The sequence below is a fragment of the Gobio gobio genome (genome assembly GCF_949357685.1).
Source record: "Gobio gobio genome assembly, chromosome: 7".
NCBI classification, from domain to species: domain Eukaryota; kingdom Metazoa; phylum Chordata; class Actinopteri; order Cypriniformes; family Gobionidae; genus Gobio; species Gobio gobio.
Window position 1 is genome coordinate 49914479 of NC_137103.1, and position 20165 is coordinate 49934643.

General features: G+C 38.8%; 1 protein-coding gene across 10 annotated transcripts in view; it reads right to left on the reverse strand.

Moving 5' to 3' along the window:
- The window catches only part of tns1b (tensin 1b), a 322198-nt gene that overhangs the window by 147073 nt on the left and 154960 nt on the right, over window positions 1-20165 (reverse strand). The window contains exon 1 of one of the 10 annotated variants that reach the window (XM_079822500.1): window positions 10428-10543. The exons of the other annotated variants lie outside the window; for them this stretch is intronic. The gene's annotated coding sequence lies outside the window, so the exon portion shown is untranslated. Of the gene's footprint in view, window positions 1-10427; window positions 10544-20165 lie in introns of those variants that run through there. 10 annotated transcript variants of the gene reach the window in all.

A 20165-nucleotide genomic window follows, 5' to 3' on the forward strand; every position in this document is an offset into this window, starting at 1 on the left:
TCTTAATAGAACAAAACCGGGCAACATTTAAATCTCTTAATAGAACAAAACCGGGCGACATTTAAATCTCTTACTAGAACAAAACTGGGCGACATTTAAATCTCTTAATAGAACAAAACCGGGCGACATTTAAATCTCTTACTAGAACAAAACTGGGCGACATTTAAATCTCTTAATAGAACAAAACCGGGGGACATTTATCTCTTTCTAGAAAAAAAAAAAACTGCGCGACTTTTAAATCTCTTAATAGAACAAAACCGGGCGACATTTAAATCTCTTAATGGGACAAAACCGGGCGACATTTAAATATCTTAATAGGACAAAACCAGGCGACATTTAAATCTCTTACTAGAACAAAACCGGGTGACATTTAAATCTCTTACTAGAACAAAACCGGGCGACATTGAAATCTCTTAATAGAACAAAACCGGGCGACATTTATCTCTACGCGTACATAATCGCATATGACCAAATTCCAATTTCAATCTGAAATTTTCATGTGCATGTAAATGGGGAATGAGCTTGGAAAATGATGCATGCTTATGAACAATAATAAAATCAGACCTGTTCTATAAAAATCCCTTATTAATAGTATTACATTAAAAAAAAATCTGTTTAAATATTTTCAAAAATGTTATTTATTCCTGTGATCAAAGCTGAAATATCTGTTGTGCTGCTTAATACTTTTGTGGATACATAATCATACATAATCGCATATGGCCAAATTGCAATTTTAATCTGAATTCCCATGCTTGTACACTAAATGCAATCATTAAAACTTCATCAAAACAGTCAAAACAGCAGACTATGCATCTTTGATTAGGAACAACAACAGAAACACAAACAAAGAACGCAGACCTGCAAAAATCCCCTATTAGATGTCGGCATGTTATGAGTCTGACATATTTCCTGTGTCCTGGATTTTATTATCTTTAATGATCCTCTTGGTGCTCCTGTAATAAGCATCATTATGGCCATATAAGTAACACTCAGGATGGTGTTTAATGTCTGCATCTAGTGTAAGGACAAAAAAATGCCAGGTCTAGCATGGCACAAGAGCCCAAGTGCTCCCAAAACAAGAACCATTCCTCCAGTCAGCACACTACGGGAGAACATTCCCGTGATTCCGAGGAGGAACGTCCTGCTGGAACATGCAGGGGCCAATCAGAGCCCTGCAGAGAGGCAGGTGTGTGAACAGGCAGCCCACCACAACGTTCATAGTCACATATGGAGCGCACATTCAACTGTGAATTCCTGAAGCTCTCTTTAAGCTGCGGGGTGGTAATGATTGATAGACCATCGCTACCAAACCTCACGTACAGTAGTGGCCAAAAGTGATGTCCTGCTTAGGAAAAGGAATTGAGAAATCAACTTTTCCTTGAGCTTTTGATATATAAAAGAGCTGAAAGCTTCCTTGTTAGTCAAAGAAAAGTTTTTATTCACAGCTGGATCAGCAAACGTCAGATGTCAAGAGTGCAGTGAAACACCGGCTCAAGACGAACGCGTACTTCTGTAGCCCCGCCCACCGACTCGTGCCTGACAAACAACATAGGCCTACATGAAGCTAAACCGGATCGAACTTCAAAGCAATAAACATGTTGGATTTGACAGGAATGGTGCAACACACTTATGTGAGTAAAACATGTTTTTTATATGTGACAGTATTGCATTGTAACAGATCGTTCGATGTCTACAGATTATGTGTCTAACTAAACATAACTTACCACACTGTCACAGGCTGGAGTATCCTTTGTATTTGAGGTGTTGTTGGATCATTGTCCTGCGATTCGGGATCAGACTAGAACATGTATGGGCCAGGGCTCGCAAAGCCCGATGTCCCGGGCATATTTTTTTAAAAGTCGGGCTACCAAAATGTATCACCGGCTTGCCCGACGGGCTATCTTAAATAGTGAAATAACATTCCTTTATTGATGTGCGTTGTTCACTCTCTTGACTTGGTATTTGAAAGAAAAATACAATCGCAAAAGTTTTGAACATGTTGTTTTGTCTGCAAAGTTTTGCAAATGCTGTGTGTGTGTTAGTGTTAGTGATGCGGTTTGCAGTTATATCCACCGATCAGACCGATCATTGTGTTCGTTTGATAAAGACATATTGCCAGCCCTGTGGGCGAATCATTCTGGTTGCCGTTTTCAAAACAATTCCCTCATGTATTGATGGAGTTGAAGCTCATTATAATATACAAAACTGTTATCCAATCATAGCAGTGGGTGTTTACTTCCAAGTTTTCAATGCGGCACGCCCATAAAAACAGAGCGTTCCAGGAGCTAGTCTCAAAACCAGGGTAGAAAATAGCCTATTACTTATTCATTATGATGTTTTTGAATGTAAAAACCATGTGCCCTTAATAAGTTGACCTCAAACAACAGCATAAAATAGCCAGTTCATGACCCCTTTAATAACTGATTATGTTGTAGTCAATGTGTGCTTTTTTCTTTGAACTTTTTTAATGCATTTGTTGTGCATTTTAAATAAAACTGTTGCGTTAGTTTCCCCTTTTTTTGACGAATCATTTTGACAGATAAATCCAAGTAACCAAGTTTAGTGTTTTGTTCTTCCCTCATATTTTAAATATTTACAAATATAAAATATCTGCCTCATATTTGAAGGTTTAATCGAACTTGTAGGGTCGTAAAAAACAAATATCCCCTCCAGACATCACTTCTGGCTACTACTGTATGCTGACGATGCATGTGCTCAAACTACAGCGTCCTTGGCCAAAGAAAGGTGATTTGACTCCGGGATGAAAATAACAGCGTCTCGACGACATGGTGACAAACACACTCTACAAAAGCAACCTAACGCAACACTTGCGCTTCTCCACGTGGGAGAGCAACAAGGCCACGCCCCCTTTTTTGCGTATTCTTGTGGGCGGAGGTTAGTCAACAAACTGTTCTACTGACGTCATTAAAGCAGGATGTACAGGGATGTAGTCCAAACCGGCCGTTCGCTGTAGACTTTGAAAGGGAACTTCTGTTATAAAATATCTCGCTTGGCATTGAACTTTGAGCTTTATAATTTTACAGGTATTATTTATGCTCTAACAGCAACATTACACACTAATTAAAGTTTGAAAAATGGGATCACGAAGAACAGGACCTTGAAGATTGATGCAAAGTGTTGCATTATTTTTATTTTTATTGTGTTATTTTAATTTAATTAATTTAATTTATTATGTATTTTTTGTTCTATTCTGTTCTGATTTATTTTTTTATTTCATTTCATTTTATTTTTATTTTATACATTTTTTTGTTTAGCCAAAACATTTGTTCGAGTGTACAATGAAGTTCAATGTTATGCAGTAAGGACATCGTTTAGTTTCTTTTGGGTTGCACAGAAGAAAGAAAGTCAACAACAAGAAGGTGAATACATTTTTGGGGTGAACTATTCCTGTAATGTATTGTTCGTTTACATGCATTGTAAAGCTGACTGTACAATAACTCCATACATGGAATGGAATTGTTTTTATGACTCTCAACAGATGGTTTTATCTGTGAAAACCCATTCAATGAGATCAGGCAATATCAAGCCTACTCATAGTCAGGCTCACCGCAGGAACCCAACACCGCTCGAATCAACCGAATGTACACACATACGTTCATCAAAAACATGCAGACTCACACACTCTGGCAGAGTGACGACTATGTCCATGTATTGAGTTCCTAGAGACACAGACAAGCCAACAAATGCCACGCAATGAAAATAATCAACAATTACAGTAAGAGAGAATGTTCTGGGTAGGAGAACAGACAGGAACTTTAAGTGCTGTTCCTGCGGCCCTGCAAAAGAAAAATCCCTTTTCTTCGCATTTTTGAAAAGTTTTGCATATAACTGGCGAAACGATCCATGTTAACACAAATCCGCAAAAACGCTGTATGTGACTTTGAAAACAATTTTACCCCAGTTTGTTCAGTAACAGTATGTTGTCTGACTGAGCTCCACCCAACGAAGCAACTCATTCTAATATCCCTCACGGCTGTGCCAATGTCATGATACAGTCTGTTTCGAATAAAACATGTATCATTCGTGTGTGTCTCTCTCCGTTTTCAGCATGTGCATTCACTTCTCCTCTTCAGCTCTTTCTCCAGAGACTAATGGCTCATGCTGTTACTCACTTGGCCTGCTGTTTACATATTTTCCACCCTGTCTTGATTACTCCATCTCAACCAGTTTTGGGTGTTACTGTTTGTTTTCCGAACTGTATCTATGCCTGCAGCGCTGAGAATTGAGTAGAAAGAGGAACACATCAATCATGAATGATTGAGTAATCATCTGACAGGGAATGCCCAGATAGACACAAGCTTTTCTGCAAAAAAGGCTCATGACTAATACGTGCCTGCGGTGACATTTTTTGCAAAAAAATAATATCAAGCTGCTTGTTGCATGATCCGTGGCAGTGAAATGTCCAGTGAGTGGCGCTAAAAATTGCATTTATCTCTTTGGTTCATGTACACATATCACACATATCACAGCAGTTTGAAATGGAAAAGTCCAGCGATTGGCGCTAAAAGGTAAACTGGCCCCACTTTATATTAAGAAGCCTTAACTTCTATGTACTTACATCAAAGAATAAGTACAATGTACTTATTGTGATCATATTGTATTGCAAAACACTTTTGCTGATATTGAGGTGGGATACAGGTATGGTGGTGTGGGTAAGTTTAAGGGAAGGGTTCGGTGTAAGGGAAGGGTCAAGAGTGTAATTATAAATGTAACTACAGAAATTAATTACAGATGTAATTACATGCAGGTGTTTTTAAAAATGTAAGTAAATTGTAAAAAGATGTATGTACACAATAAGTGCATTGTATCAAATTATTAATTTAAATGTTAGTACATAGTAGTTAAGGCCACCTAATATAAAGTTACTTTTTAGTTGCAACCTACACTTAACCCAACCAATAGTGTTGAAGAAAGAAAATGCAATATAAAAGAAGCATTTGCTGAAGACACCTTAACATTTTACCTTGTTTTTACATGGTTTTAAAGGGTTAGTTCACCCAAAAATGAAAATTCTGTCATTAATTACTCAACCTCATGTTGTTCCAAAACCATACTATTTTCGTTCATCTTCGGAACACAAATGAAGATCTTTTTGATTAAATTTGAGGGATTTCTGTCCCTCCATTGACAGCTACGCAACTACCGTTTTGACGCCTCAAAAAGTACAATTGTAAACTAATCCATATGAATTGAGCGGTTTAGTCAACATTTTCTGAAGAGACTCGATCGCTTGATGATGAACAGATTGAAATTAGGCTTTTATTCACATATAAACATTCTTCAACTCACACATCAGTTGTGGTAAACACAAGCTCAAGCATGTTCGCTTGATGTGTGAGAACCAGTGAAGTTAATTTTTGTGTTACGCAGCACATTTGAGCTTCCTCAAGAACCAATGAGGTTCATTCTCGTGTTACGCAGCACGTTTGAGCTTCAGCAAGTAGTTTGCTCTCACGCATCAAGCAGGTTCGGTTGAGCTTCTGTTTATGATCATTTTTGGGTGAACTATCCCTTTAAGCTCTTTTGTCGAATACCCAAGTGCTCCGTTTTGTAAGTGCAATACTGTACCAAGTGAAACTTTACATCAGAAAAGCCCTACATATGGAGCTGGATATGTGATGCAAATGTTAAAATATGTTAGTTTACAAATCATGCACAATGGTAAAGTTGTTTTGAGGTATAGTGCAAGGAACCACGTGAAAATAAGTTTTTTATTAATTGATAATCTGCCCCTGTAAATCACAATTTGGGTAAAAAGGAATAATTTGTTGGTGTTTTATCGCCTCTATAGTGTTAATTTCAGCTGGAAACACCAGCGAATTGTATGCATTTTTGGAGTTTCACTAAAATGTTGGTAGAGTCACATATTTCCAGTGAGCTTGGGTTGCTTTTCGGCCTCTGTTGGAGGCTCCAGATTGTAGACACAATCCATGCAAAAACACTTCACCAGAACAAACGACCCTCTAGGGTGCAAGTGATGTTCAGAAGTGTGTAACAGCTTCAGCTTGCTTAACAACTTTTTTCATGTTCTCTCAAATGACAAGCGTTTGACTTTAGAGCTATAGTGTGCTTCAAGTGTGCGCTAAAGTTATCAACAAAAAAGGGGGAAAAAAGAAAAGTTTTTCTATTACTAGAGAACTCTTGTGTAACAGTCCTTTCCAACTCAATTCAAAAGAGTCAAGATGATTAGAGTAACACAACTCAAACTAAATCATACTGAGATTATTTTAAATATAATATCCAATATATCGATTTGAACTGTGGTGTGATAAACATCTAAAGCATTAATTCTCAGTGGATATCTAGACTAGAAGTATATAAAGGAATAAAATCACTTTGGAAAAACTAGCATTCATGTAAAACAATCTTTGCAAAAACTACAAGTTAAGCCATGTGGAGAAGCAAAGCAATAGTGACAAAGACCTGGAGTTCATACATGTGCTTGCAAATGATTTCTCTTTAAAATTCAGAACCTGAATCTCATTTTACTCAAATAACAGAACTACAGAGCCCCAAGTAATCCGTGCAGATTCTCTTTCACCATGCAGACATCTCATTCATCGTGTCCTGTGACAAGGGGTCAAAGCTTGTGTACCATCATAATCCCTACATGTCGTCTCAAGTTCATACTGTACATAGCACACATAATAGATAACAGTGAGATGAAACACTGTAATATCACATACTCTTGAAGTTAAAACCCACAAAGACAGAATAAAAAAATACAAAACGTTCCTATTTGGCGGACATCACCAACTTTCCTTCATTGAATGAATAAAGATTTTTTTCACTCTGTAATCTGTTTGTTTTACACATTACCAAATTAAGTTGTGAGTGGCATTTCATGCTGAAATTAAATATTCTGCCTGATTTTTTATCATGTTCTGTTTTCATTTATCAACAAGACTGTAGTAATCTCTGCTCCATTTAACACTCCACTCCACAAAAACGCAGAAATTCCTGCATATCCCATCTGGACGTGCTCATAACTTAACATCTGATACTATGATGCAAGCTCTGGTGTCTGTCAGTAAGACAGGTACATGTGTTCACATCACAAAATGTGTCTCCTGAGGTAAATGATCCCGCTGTGTGAGAGAGACTAACTCCTTATGAACTCAGAAATGAGATGAATGTCAAGCACAGGCTTGAAACATCTGGAACAAAAGGTCAGCTCTGTGACTGAATACCAAGCGATTATGACTTAATGTACTTAAAAATGACATTAGTTTAAAGGGTTCAAAAATGAAAATTAGACCATGATTTACTCACCCTTAAGTCATCCTAGGTGTATATGACATTCTTCTTTCAGACGAATTGTTATATAAAAAAATGTCCTGGCTCTTCCAAGCTTTATAATGGCAGTGACTGTTGGGTCATTTTTGAAGTCCATAAAAGTGCATCTATCCATCATATAACTGCTCCACAACGACTCCGGGGGGTTAATAAAGGCCTTCTGAAGCGAAGTGGCGCGTTTGTGTAAGAACAATATCCATATTTTAAACTTTATAGAATAAAATAACTAGCTTCCGGCGGTCAACGGTATGCAAGTCGACTTTATGGCGAAAGAAAAACACCTGACGCGATGTATAGAAGCATCGCAAGCTTTGACGCCTCTTGCGGATAGTGCTGGCCAACAAACTCAAGCCCCTCTTCTCGTATATTGAAATTCACGGCCATTTCTCTTTAAAAATTCTCGTTTTAAAAGTTATAATTCATGACTAGTGTTTTTTTTTTCTCTATCCTCTACGCTTCTGCGTTCTTCAATATGCATGCGTCAAGGGTTACTCTTTCACCGTAACTTTTTACTCTTTCATTTGCGTACCGCTGACTGCCGAAAGCTAGCTATTTTAGTCTATAAAGTTTTAAATATGGATATTTTTCTTCCACAAACCCCCGGAGCAGTGTGGAGCAGTTATATGATGGATAGATGCACTTTTATGGATTTAAAAAAATGACCCAACAGTCACTGCCCAGGACAACTCTGATTTTATTCATCTGAAAGAAGAATATCATATACACCTAGGGTGACTTGAGGGTGAGTAAATGGACAAATTTTCATTTTTGGGTGAACTAACCCTTTAAACTAATGTTATTCTTATTGCAAAACTTGTCCAATGATATGGTCTTAAATTGCCAAATAAAAAGTGCATTAAAATCATTGTGATATTCTATATGTTTCTTAGTGTAACAATGCAATCAAAATCAATCACAAATATTCTAAATGTTAACGGAGTGTCTGTTTACACTAAGTGCAAATAGCCCGCCTTGTTGGCAGAGGCTATTTACACTAACTCCGCCCACTGACATCAGGGTGGGCCAGTCAAAATTACGGAAGACTGTGTTCAAATCTGCCTTTTGCAGAACTCGCTTTACTCCCTTTTCCCATCCCATATCAGATCAGAAAGGCATTTATTTTCAATAAAAATGAGAACAATATCTGAAAAGTGGAAATAAAGTGTCTAACGTGTGTTTAATAATGAAGTGTTTATTGGTTAGGTTTAGGTGCAGGGAGGGCTTTATTGTCCCAATAAGGCGGCCTCCATTTTATAATTTTAATAAATATAATAATTTACACTCTGTTAATATTGCATACCATTTAATGCACAACAACACTGAGGTGCAAATACTAAATGCCACTATTTAGAAGTATAACATCTAGCTACTATTTACACTTATAAATAGTACTGCTATTTTTAAAATAGTGTAAATAGAATCTATCCCTATATTAACTTAAATAGCAGCTATCACTAAGAAAATATGCTATTTAGTGTAAATATAATCTAGTTTCTGCATAATATTAAAGTATTGGCAAGTCCTGTTCAGAACAACAGACTTGCTTTTTTGAAAACAAAGGTTTTTTTTGTTTGTTTTTCAAATCTATGAAAAATACTCTGTGTTGACTTATAATTTGATTGTACACATAATCACATAAATAAACTGAGCTCTGGGCTCATATGCTTTGAATCATTATTCTCTCTCCTCTGCTGATTGACCACTATCATCACCTCTTGGCTTACATCTCAATCCATTTACTCTATAAACCTCAGGAAATCGTATTCCCGTCCCAAAAAGCAGAGGGAGTTCACTTCCTTCAAGAGTCGTCTCACGCTTCAACAGTATTGAACATCAAATGCTTCAATCTGTCATTGACTTAACAATCTGTGCTCTGAAACTGTTTACCTTCCATAATTAGAGTTACAAAGGCTTGTTGTTGTACAGGATCTGAACATCACAAGAGTCCTGGATGTGAACAGCTCAATTATAGTCGATGGGCACACCCTAAAAACAAGAAGCCCATGTGAAGGCATTGTTTTCAACAGGAGAAGACAGAGGACGTGCAAAACCTGAGAAATACAGACAAGAATCAAAGACTGGGAGCTAAGCCAGAGAGGAGGGACTCGGGGCGGACAAGGGTGAAACCCTGAGTCTTGGGGAAGAGGCTAATGGCCAAAACCCTCCTGCTCTGCTTCAGAGAAGGAACCATCAACAATACCCTAGCAACCACATATCAATGTAGAAACGGCATAGGTACACCCTGGAACCCACCCACATGCTAGCATTGCAGCAGCGAGTTTTGTACCGGCAAACACCACTCGCATTTTTCATAAAATGCAAGTGTACTTTTCCTTTGGACTGCACTCAAGAAAAATAAACCTTTTAAAACATAATGACTATCTTCCAAAAAGTGGAGGGGTTCAGTTTAGTCATTTTTTTAAGTGGGGGTCATGTCCTTCATAGTTATAATGGCTGCTATACCCTGCCAAACTCATCTCCATGCCAAACCCAGAGTCTAGCCAGCACCCCACCGGGCTATACAACCACTTCACCCACCCAAGTTCACCCAAAACTTCTCTATTACATACCAGACATAAATCATCCTTAATGACAAACTAGTCTCTCTGAAGAAAGTCCCTAGAACAGGAGACAGACCATTGGATATGAAATGATGCTGAAAGGCGCTGCCAGGGTGAGGCTAAGAGAAAGCAGCTTGCAACTCCATATGAAGCAATGACCTGTGCTGTAGCTGCATAAGCTGAATAGGGGTAAAGAACGGCAAACCACTTCTAAAGTAAAGCTTGCTGCAGGACCGTATCCAAATGAGGCATGACGCTCCACAGCTTACTGCATGGCCACAGGCTAGTATAGCAGCAAGATAAAAACACAGCAAGAAAATACTCAGCATGTGTTCAGAATTAACAAAGCCACTGTAAAAATGGGTCACCAACAAAAGAGAGCAGGACTGGGTGGTATAGAAATGTGTCAATCGCTAGAGGAATCATTGGAGCTCCATAGGAATCATCATCATCATCATCTAATCATTACAAAACTTAATGTGAGAAATAAGAATTGCAAAACTAAGAAAGTGCAAGCAAAGCACTGTTGCACATTGGTAATACCCTTACCTTGTACCGCAGAGTCTGTTGAACGATGTTAACTAAAGATGAAAGTCCTATTCCTTCAATTACAAATGCATGATGGCGTATATTGGTACTAAACAACCGCTTCAACTGTACCGTAATATATTATGGGAAGGAGTGTGTGTGCGTGTGTATACAAGAGATCCTGTTGCTCAGAAGCCCAGAACACATACGCTTCCTGTCAACCACACCTCAATCAGACTTGAAACTTCATATGCACATACGCTTACTTTTAGCCGATAAACTCTACTGATTATGCATTATCTCAAATATAAGTATTATTTGTCTTTTTTTTTTTTTTTTTTTTTATCAGACAATCAGGCAGACTTTTCCTCTCTAAGTAAACAGTGTTTGGCCAGAATAAATGGTAACAGAACCAAAGTTTATGCCAAGTCTGGTTATGCAAGATATGACCCTCCTCCTCACATATGTGACATATGAAACATAATATAAAGATACAGAAGATTAAACCACACACAGTACTCTCCCAGGTATATCCAGGGTTGTGCACCATTCAGGTTTGAATTGAGAATACATTTTAAATTTCTGAATGTGAAATAAAAGGTTCTGTCATGAAACTCTAGATGGATTCTCTATAGGGCACAGCTGATTGGTTCCTGCTGGATCAGTATCCAATGAGCTCGCTGCTCAATCTTCAAATACTTGGTCAGCTTTTGCTGTAGCAGTGCAGCGCACTTTCAGAAACCCTCCACCTTCCCCAGCTCCAGCTGTATATATCTGCTATGGGTTATACAGCAGCAGCATGTCTTACTTGCTCACAGCGGTGTCTTAGTGTATGTATTGGCAGTAGCAAGTCCCGTACTTGCTCTGCAGCAGCAGTGTAGCAGATCTATTCCACCAAGACCAAACATATCAATATTGTCATATCCATTACCATGCCAAACACTCAGAGAGTTGTCATTACAGAACTGAATTTGACAGGATTCAAAATTGACATTCGAATTTGAATTAAAATGAAAGTATATGACAGCAAATTTTAAATAAAAAAAGCAAACAATCTAAATTTTGCAATCTAAATACCCCCAGGGCATTCAAGATGTTGGTGTCTTTGTTTCTTCAGTAGAACACAATTGAAGATTTTTAACTCCAACCGTTGCAGTGTGATTGTCGTATAATGCATGTCAATGGGGATATTTTAGAGTATGAGCGCAATGAGAGTAAAAACATACGAATATGCAACCCATTCTCACTCCCAAGGCGTCAAAATCCGAAGCATGGTCAAGTGCCTTCCGCGTCACAACGAAGACGCCAAAGTCACCCCTAGGCGTCACTATATCGACGCGCTGGGTGCTCCATTGATTTCAGTTGTTTACCCAATGCGTCAGATCAAGACGCATTTTATTCTTTGCATTTGTAAAAGCATACATGATTTTATTAATATTTTATTCATATTTAAAGGTTACTTTTATATTTTGGAGCAACTAACCCAACTCCTACCCTAAACCTACCCACTCATAAACAATATAGAAACACATAACAGGCAAATAGAAGTACAGTCACATCTATTTATTGCAAAAACTGACGAAAAACAGTATAAAAGTATTAACTCATGTTGCATTCCAAGTCTTCTGAAGTCACACGATGTCTTCATGTAAAGAACAGAGTTGATCTTAATGTTTTAATCGCTGAGAAGATGATCCCGCCGCTCCGTTAACGCATTCATTCATATCTCATTCAAATAATACACACGCCTCTTTAGCATGACGCAATCGTTCACAAGACACACGAGAACCAATGACATTTTACAATCAAAGCTGACGTAATGACGCAATTGGTCACGAGACATACTAGAGCCAATGCAATTTCACTATGAAAACTGACGTAACGGGCGGCAATATTTGAAATTTTATGTGTTCGTGATCTTCTGCGGATGGTGACGCTGATCGCTTTTGGGGATTTCCTTCACACAAATCAATCGCTTGGCCTCGGAATATTTTTATTTTTTGAATAAATTGTGCATGCAGTCGACTCTGCCTGTTATATCTGCGTTTTATACCACACAAATGGGTAGGTTTAGGGATGGAATGGGGTTGGGTTACATGTTAAAACGTGTCTAGATAGCGTAAATAAAATGATGCTGGCTGATTAAATTGAGAATCACAGTCCAACATGTCATAATGGCAAAATCATAACCCAATATATGATCATCATGACGATAACGTTCCCATGCCCAACGCGTCTGTGTCTGACGCCAAAGGTTTCTCGTTGAAATGAATGGAGCACTCGGCGCGTCAATATAGTGACGCCTAGGGGTGCCTTTAGCGTCTTTATTGTGACGCGGAAAGCACTTGACCATGCGTCGGAATTTGACGCCTTGGGAGTGAGAACGGGTTGGAATATGACATACGAATCCTTATTAAACCATGCGGCTCGTGGCAACACATTGATGTCTTAAAGAGCACCTATCATGGCATTTAAAATGTTCCAAATATTGTTTTAGAAGTCCCCAACAACAGTTTTGCATGCATGCAATGACAAAAAAGACTTTAGTTTTCTTATAATATGCATTTATTTTTACCTGTTTTGACAGCGATTCTCAAATGATTCCTTTAGTGATTCACTTTTCAAAACCCCGCCTTTACGTGACGCTAATCTGCGGTGATTGGTCCGATGACCCAGTCAGTTGTGATTGGTATAGTCTGTGCAGATATTTTCGGAAACGGAACGCCCATCAAAGTCTTTTAGTGACAGTAATTTGTTAATATGTGTCAGGAGTTATGAATATGAAAACCGCGTCTGTACCGTTTGATTGTAATATGAGCCTCAGCTGATCTCATTCATAAAAAAACTCCTCTATTCTCCTCACGAAAACTCGCGACAAATCAACATCCCTCAGGGCTTTTAGTTCAAAAGTGTGCAGATGAGGAGACATATTGATAGATTCTCATATGTCTGTGTCAAATTTCTAAACAGAGGAGTATTTTTTATTCAATACTTCCTCAAAATGCGCAGATATAGCCTAATCATAAGCGATTGAGTCTCTTATGTGTTGTTTTCAATTCATACTGGCAGCCGGAGGGCGCTCTGTGCACATGTAGTCCATGTACAGACAGACGAAGAAGATACCATGTGCCATAATAAAAGTCCATAATAAAAGCTTCCTGAGATCGCGAAACATACATTTGACGACTAATAAACACTTAATCGCAACGATGTATGGTTTGTCTTCAAGCCACTTAGTCTTCAAATGCTCATCCTTGGGCAGATGAAAAAAGTTTGCTTTTGAGTCGCACTTCAGAACACAGTGTCTCGTCGCCATGATGTTTTCTAGTTTTCACTGGCGTCTTGGAGCGCAATAAGTGGGCGTATTGTATTCAAATAACTTGACAAGTTGACGTCATCTAGTCAGAGAAAAAGCTTCGGTCTTCTAACGATTCTTAAAAATGACTCAGAGTCGACTCTTACTTTTGAAAGAAAATAACTATATATACGGTGCACTGTCATATTTCAAACTATGCAGGATGTTTTTGTTCACTTAGATCTATGTTACACACTACATGAAAGGTAAATTTCAAAATTCCATGATAGGTGCTCTTTAAGACATGAAATGATCGGTTTCTGAAAAAATGTTTTTTACCTCTTATCAAAAGAATGTCATCTAGTACTCCCAGTGGCATAACTTCCGGCGAATAAGGTCAAAATACTGGCGCGATCAAAGATAGCCTCATTCGACCGATCCGCGGAGGCACTGATGAGGAATCTATGCATATATCTATGATCGCGCTGGTATTTTGCATGTATTTTGACCGTATTCACGGCAAGTGATGGCGCGGGAACGCTGAGGCAGAGCCATAGAAACAAATGAAATACATTTTTAAATATGGATATTTTTCTTACACAAACGCATCGATTCGCTTCAGAAGGCCTTTATTAACACCCCGGAGCTGCGTGGAGCATGTTATTTGACGGAGAGATGCATTTTTTATGGACTTCAAAAACAGAGCAACTATTACTGCTATTGTAATGCTTGGATTAGCCAGAAAATTTTTAATATAACTCTGATTTTATTCGTCTGAAAGAAGAATGTCATATACACCTCGGATGACTTGAGGGTGAGTAAACCATGGGCTAATTTTCATTTTTGGGTGAACTATCCCTTTAACAATAACTTGAAAAAAGTTTAAAATGAGTTGAGGTTTGAACAGATAGTCTAACAGATGGATTTGTATTTATAACTTTTTTAATATTAAACAAAATTTTTATTTAGTTTAAATAGTTGATCATATTTAAATCAATGCATTTTGTGGAGCAAGGTGGAAGAACATTTCCTTTCTCAGAATGCATTTCCCGTGTTGAATTTCTTCAAACTGCAATTCAGTAAATTCCAGGTCAACTTCCTGTGGAGTGTGGTCTATTCAACTCAAATTCCCTAGTTACATCCATAAATTTAAACACAAACTCCTAAATGACACATTTAGCCAAACCTAAATATGCATGTCCTTAAGGAAATATCAATGTTTCCAATCAACACATAGCAAGACAGTCCTAAAAGATGACAACAATAGACCAAGCATAAATCAGAATACCAATCCCAATTCCCCTAAGCAAATATTACAATCAAGCCATAGCTGCCAATTGTGTACATTCTAAACATAAATCAAAGAGAGATTTTAATCTTAAAATTCTTAAGATTCATTTTGATAAATTACAGAAGTTGCAGAAAACTCTGGAGACGAATTGAACAAACCCAAAATCCTAACTATAAAAAGACTCAAAATTCTTACATCGAAGGATGGATGCAAGCCATATCTAGAGTCCAAAATATAATAATAACTGACACTTGGAAGTGGCTTCTTTTAACCTAATCTGGTAAGTGACATCCTATCTGTTCTGTTTTCAGGAAATGAATTGTGCTGAAAAGTCGAATCACTGACTTTGTAATAATGGATGCCTCAGCTGAAGGCCACAGGACAATGGATAGCTGCGATCAAGGGAAGAGCACTTTGTGTAAACATATCAAGGACACAAATCACCAATCTGCCAATGCACCTGCCATCTGAACGAGAAAAACCAATCCCAGGAACCATATGGGCTTCACACTAGCTTTCAACGGATGGGGTGGAGCACCGTTTTTTCCTGTTCAAAGGGGGAAACACCCCGGACCAGCTCCCCACGACCCAACCCAGCTCTGAGTCACCCAATGTTCTTCTTGGCTAGCAGGGAATGCAGATCTTGGAAGAGGAACCATCATTGTTCTGTCCACGCTTAGTTCCTCTATTTGTCCTCATTTGAGACCTTTACATCTTTAAATGCTCATTTGGGTCAGCACAGTGAGAACTAGAAGTCGTTTGAGGTGGAAAAACATGCTCCCGAGCAGCCAAATCCAGGAAGCCATTGGCTCCTATCACAACTCGAGCCCGTCTGACCAATTCAGGAGCGAAATTGCGCTCCTCAAGTGGCTGAAAAAATAAACACGGTAAGGTTATAAGTCTCTTGCTAGCAGTCGGTCAGTCCTTCAGCTCAAACCAAGAAACATTGAGCTGAGGAAATGAGGTGAAGCGTCGTAAAAGACAATGCTGTGTTTTCAGAGTGTCACGCCAGGACTAACAATGTGCTATGATCTTAAATGGTTTTTTAAAAAGCGGGAAAGAAAAAGAGCGCTTAGCTGTTTAAGAACGAGGTGATTTATGGTGGTCAGAGTTAGTTCATTTTCTCACACTGACTCCCCAGGAGCTGGCCTAAACATTACTCATGCTGTTCCCTTTCCAGCGGAGTTCTTAACCCACAACACAAGTCAAAAACAGTCTCTGTGCAAATGCTTGGCCAAAGCATCCTGTCGTTCATACTTATTGTTCATTTTAGCTCTACTGTGACGGTAACATCGTTACCCAATGGGGGTGATAGTTATCATCAAATGCATCAGCCATTAAACTGGATGTGTTAGCATTCCTGTAGCTACAGTTGCAAGAAAAATGACTCGCATGTTACTCATTTCAAGGGTGCAATTACTTTAGTCTCATTAGTTTAGTCAGCTTGTGCCTATGATTGTGAGTTAGATAAAGATCAGACCACATTTTTTGAGTAATCAATGCAAAAATCCAAGTAATTCCAAAAGGGTTCACAAACCTTTGCTTGCAACTGTAGAAGTGTATAAACATGTCAACTTTAACAACGCAAGTGTTATTTTGAAACAATGTTCCCTCAGAAACAGATAATACATTTCACAAATAATTACGAAGAATCGGCATGTAATATTGAATTAAACGTGACATTTTGAAGTAGAGAGACCGAAATAGTATTTGCTTGTAAAATGTACCCCAGTAGAATATTTTTGTTATAGTGTGCACCAAGGGCGTGGCCAGCGGGCGGGCCAGCGGGCGGGCCAGACGGGCACAGGCCCGGCTTGTCCTGCGTCTGTGAGTTCATGAAGTGTGTTTACCTATTCACTTAACCTATAATTTGCAGTTGTGTGATAGATAAACAGCAGTGATGCAAAATTCTATAAAAAGGTATTTTAAAAAACTCGCATTAACGTGGGAGAGAACCCATCCATCAGGCCGCAAGTAACTGGTAAGACTTTTCAATTCCAAGCGCAGGCTAATTCTGTAAAGCCGTGAACACGCCATCGGCATCTGTCAGTCGTGATAGTGTAGGGGTAAGGTGCGTGGCACTAAGTTTTGACGTAATTCGACCTGAGGTTCGAATCCGGCTTTTGCCGAACTCGCTGTACTTCCTTTTCCCATCACATATCAGATCAAAAAGGCGTTTATTTTCAATAAAAAATGAAGAAAATATTCGAAAAGTGGAACACTGCAAAAAATGCTTTTCTTACTTTCTTACTTGTCTTGTTTTCAGTCCAAATATAAAAAAAAAAACAATCTTACATTAAGAAGCATTTACTAGACAAGCAAAAGTTCTTGTCTTATTTTGGGGGAAAATAACTAAAAATACCCTATTGGCAGATTATTTTGCCAATTTTAAGCAAAAACTCCCTTAATTTTGAGTTATTTTCCCCCAAAACAAAACAAAAACTTTTGCTTGTCTAGTAAATGCTTCTTAATGTAAGATTTTTTTAGATATTTGGACTGAAAACAAGACAAAATACTAAGTAAGAAAAGCATTTTTTGCAGTGAAAGAAAGTGTCTAACGTTAGTTGTATCCGCTGCTCATGTTTTGTATGTGGACCGGTAGTAGCTACAGTTTTGGTTTATGTTGACAGTGACAGTGACACGCATGCGCGTGAAAGTGCCCGCTCACTTTTGCCCAGGCCCGACCAGAAATAAAATTCTGCCTACGCCACTGGTGTGCATGCTCAGCAAGATTCTTTTCAAAATGCTGCTCCGCCATAAAAGTCGCTGATCTGAAAGATAACACTGATTGTAGAAGTCCACCGTTTACTCTACTGCCTGCTCTGTTGTTCACATACATGTTACTAACATGAAGCCAGGATTTAGCCATGTGTGTTCAAAGACATGGATGTATTAAAAGCAGGAGGGAAAGACATGTCAGATTCTATATATAGTACGCATAGGATCTGGAAAGACTAGCTGGAACACAAACAACGACATCAGAGCACAGACATTCTATAGCCTTCATATATTACCAAATACGGATGTATTGCTCAATAGACTAAAATGACTAATGGCTTTATCTTCTCGTCGGAACACAGCAGTCTAGGATATTTGCTGCCTGCAGCTCCATAGGTTGAGTAGGAAGTTGTTCTAACACATTGCAAACATATTTCTCATTGCCAAAGAAAACAAGCATTTTGGGGCCCAAGTTAAAGCTGATCTGTGTAGGTTTTTTTTTTTTTTTTTTACTTTTTCGCTATTTGAATCTTAAGTGAAAAAAACATTCTTGTTCACTTTCATTTTGTTCACAGTAGTATCTCCCATTTTAATCGCATGACTGCTTTCCTGCCTTCAAAGATTGACTATAGAACAATCAAACTACATTTCACCAGTTGGACCAAATTAACAAATGTGCCCCTTCAAAAGATTTGAGCCGCTGAATACAGTTAATTTATTTGACTCATTTATAACAAAAAACCTACAGAAAAGGTAACTAAATGAGTTAATTAACAAGTCTTGTTGATGAAATGATCTAAAAGATTTCAGTCAGACAGTCACAATCCTATGGAAGCTTGTTTCTGCCACAGAATAAAAAAAAAAGAAAAAGTAATTTTGACTTTTTATCTCAAAATTCTGACTTTCTTTCCTCATAATTGCATGATATAAAATCGCAATAGCTAGATATAAAGTCAGAAATGAGATATGAACTCACACTTCTGAGAAAAAAAAAGTCAGCCCCCCCCCCCCCCCCCCCTTTATAACTCACAATTCTGACTTTATATCATGGAATTCTGTAGCCTGATGTTGTCATACTCAATTCTAGTCAGAATATGAGTCTGACACTGCTCCGTTGGGCTGTGATTATGGGGCGTGTTTCAACCGAGCCAGGAAAGACCTCAATTGGATAGACCTACAACCAATTAGAGCAACGGAGCGACGCGTAATGTTAGTTGTCAAATGTCAACAGAATTCAACTGCACTGTGTTGCCAAGTCCGCGGGTTGAAGCGACCCCAATTATGTGATATACAGACCCAGGAATGTACACATATTTTACCCCCCAAATGCCATTTTTTTCAGGAGAACCCCCCCGGAAAGCTATTGGGCTTGTTTTTGGCTAGTTTTGAGTAGCAATTGGGCGGGTTTTGTTGTAAAAATTTGGCAACTCTGTCTGCACGCACGCTGGAAGAAGTAACGTTAGAAGAAAAAGATGAGTGTAAAAGATCTTTGCCGGTGTTGTAAAAAAAGAATTTAAGGATGCATGGAGTACTTACCAACACGATCATCATTTCTGAGAGAAATAGTAAAGGTGAATGTATATACGAACAAGTTCTCCGTTTAGGATTAGAACAAATTCAACCCAAGCGCCTTTAATGGCGTTGATCGTTACGTTACTGTTTATCATCTGTCCATCATCGTATAAAGCCCGCCCTGACAATTTGATTGGTCCGAACAGTTTCTGTTCGGACATAATTACTCCTCTACGGATCAAGTCCAGACCGAACTGCCCGAGCTCAAATGTTGTGGGCGGGGCTAAGTTTGGCTGGCATCCAGGCTAGGAATTCTGACTTTATAATTAAAAATGCGCATTTACACCGATCAGGCATAACATTATGACAATATTGTGTTGGTCCCTCTTTTGGTGCCAAAACAGCCCTGCCCCGTCGAGGCATGGACTCCACTAGACCCCTGAAGGTGTGCTGTGGTATCTGGCACCAAGATGTTAGCAGCAGATCCTTTAAGTCCTGTAAGTTGCGAGGTGGGGCCTCCATGGATCGGACTTGTTCATTCAGCACATCCCACAGATGCTCGATTGGATTGAGATCTGGGGAATTTGGAGGCCAAGTCAACACCTCAAACTCGTTGTGCTTCTCAAACCATTCCTGAACCATTTTTGCTTGTGGCAGGGCGCATTATCTGCTGAAAGAGCCACAGCCACCAGGGAATACCATTTCCATGAAAGGGTGTACATGGTCTGCAACAATGCTTAAGTAGGTGGTACGTGTCAAAACAATATCTACATGGATGGCAGGACCCAAGGTTTCCCAGCAGAACATTGCCCAAAGCATCACTGCCTCAGCCGGCTTGCCTTCTTCCCATAGTGCATCCTGGTGCCATGTGTTCCCCAGGTAAGCGACGCACATACACAAGGCCATCCTCGTGATGTTAAAGAAAACGTGATTCATCACGGGC